The 2,166-nt window shown below is 55.3% G+C and overlaps 2 pseudogenes; both read left to right on the forward strand.

Moving 5' to 3' along the window:
- Positions 1–270: 270 nt before the first annotated feature.
- Positions 271–1,365, forward strand: LOC144771374 (18S ribosomal RNA; annotated as a pseudogene).
- Positions 1,366–1,763: 398 nt separating this feature from the next.
- Positions 1,764–1,916, forward strand: LOC144771162 (5.8S ribosomal RNA; annotated as a pseudogene).
- Positions 1,917–2,166: the final 250 nt, after the last annotated feature.

The following is a 2,166-nucleotide window of genomic DNA, read 5'->3' on the forward strand; positions in this document are numbered from 1 at the left end:
GACTGTTCTGAGGGGTGCAACAGCCGCCAGGCTTTGGCACCCCTGCGTCTTGCTCAGGCTGCGCCTCGGCCCACCTCTCCCTGCCTGGGGACACGGCTGGGCCTGCCAGTGCCCTTGCGACTGAACCTCTCCAGCCCTCCAGCGAGCCCGCCCACCCAGGCACGCAAGCTCCTTCTGCTATCAGACCCCCGAGAGGGAGGGGTGTGCGAAGGTTGATGGTCGGGGAGATGGGCACGCGGCTCCTGAATCCACCCCATCAGCAGGTGCGGCTACCTGGTTGATCCTGCCAGTAGCATATGCTTGTCTCCTAAGATTAAGCCATGCATGTGTAAGTACACACGGCCAGTACAGTGAAACTGTGAATGGCTCATTAAATCAGTTATGGTTCCTTTGATTGCTCCATCTGTTACTTGGATAACTGTGGTAATTCTAGAGCTAATACATGCTGACGAGCATTGACCTCCTGGGATATGTGCATTTATCAAAGACCAATCTGGACTCGCCCGGCCTCTTTGGTGACTCTAGATAACTGTGGGCCGATCGCACATCCCTGTGATAATACATTCGGATTTCTGCCCTGTCAACTTTCGATAGTACTTTCTGTGCCTACCATGGTGACCATGGGTAACGGAGAATCAGGGTCCGATTCCAGAGAGGGAGCCTGAGAAATGGCTACCACATCCATGGAAGGCAGCAGGTGCGCAAATTACCCACTCCCGACTCGGGAGGTAGTGACGAAAAATAACAGAACAGGACTCTTTCAAGGCACTGTCATTAGAATGAGTACACTTTAAATCCTTTAACGATGATCCATTGGAGGGCAAGTGTGGTGCCAGAAGCCACGTTAATTCCAGCTCCAGTAGCGTATATTAAAGTTGCTGCAGGTAAAAAGCTCGTAGTTGGATCTTGAAATCGAGATGGTGGTCCGCGGCGAGGCAAATGACCCCCTGTCCCAGCCCCAGCCTCTCGGCGCCCCTTAATGCTCTTCATTGAGTATCCGGGGGGTCCGAAGAGTTTACTTTGAAAAAATGAGACTGCTCAAAGCAGGCCAGTCACCTGAATACTTCAGCAAGGAAAAATGGAACAAGACTCCAGTTCTGTTTTGTTGGTTTTCAGAACTGGGCCATGAATAAGAGGGACAGCCGGGGGCATTTGTATTGTGCCGCTAGAGGTGAAATTCTTGGACCGGCGCAAGATGAACCAAAGGGAAAGCATTGAATGTTTTTATTAATCAATAACGAAAGTCGGAGGTTCAAAGACGATCAGATACCGTCATAGTTCCGACCATAAACGATGCCGAGAAGGGCCTAACGGCCTGTGAGGGGAACCCGGGCTGCTCTCAGTGGGAGGTATGTGGGATGGGGAGCCACCTGGCTCTTCCTTTTGGCACCTCCTACCCGGGCAAGGGTGGGGTGGGCTACTCACCAGCTTGCTGGCATGGCTCGGGCTGTCCGGGTGTCCAGGCTGAGGGGTTTGAAGTCTCATGCGGTCCCTCCCGGTTAATCCAGATGGGACCGGCAGTGGTGGGGCTGCACGGTCCCATCACAATGGGAGCTCCCTTGCCCGCAGGTGGGTGGGACTCCCTGGCCAAGTGAATGGTAACGTTTTTTTTCTCCCAACGGTGCATTCTGACTCCCAGAGGGGAAGCCTTAAACAGGGTGCCCGGGTAGTCTTGCCGCACGGGCGATGGATGGAAGGCCATCGCCTTTCTCCCACCTTTTCTGTGCCCACAGGTAGGTGAACGTTTTCAAAAAGTTGCCTGTGACTCTTGGCGGTGGATCACTCGTCTCGCACGTCAATGAAGAACGCAGCTAGCTGCGAAAATTTGTATGAATTTCAGGACTCATTGATCATCGACACTTCGAACGAACCTTGCGGGCCGGGTTCCTCCTGAGGATATACCTGTCTGAGGGCCATCGCAGGGTTAGCTGTACTTCGCTTCATCCCCCCACAAGGTCAGCCCGGGGCTTGAGCTCCAGCCGGCAGTCCCTGGGGTGCGGGAGCCCCCCGGTCCTGCAAGCCATCCGAGGGTCGAGAACGGGGGTCCATCGGGGACAGGGCAGGCTCACCCGACCGGGCTGGGTTCAGAAGCAGGGACCAGGCCTGGGGGCAGGGGGTTGTGGCTGGCTAACTCCCCTCCGCTGGTGGAGGGACGTTCTCTGCCCA

This window comes from Lissotriton helveticus, chromosome 7, assembly GCF_964261635.1.
Source record: "Lissotriton helveticus chromosome 7, aLisHel1.1, whole genome shotgun sequence".
Classification (NCBI taxonomy): domain Eukaryota; kingdom Metazoa; phylum Chordata; class Amphibia; order Caudata; family Salamandridae; genus Lissotriton; species Lissotriton helveticus.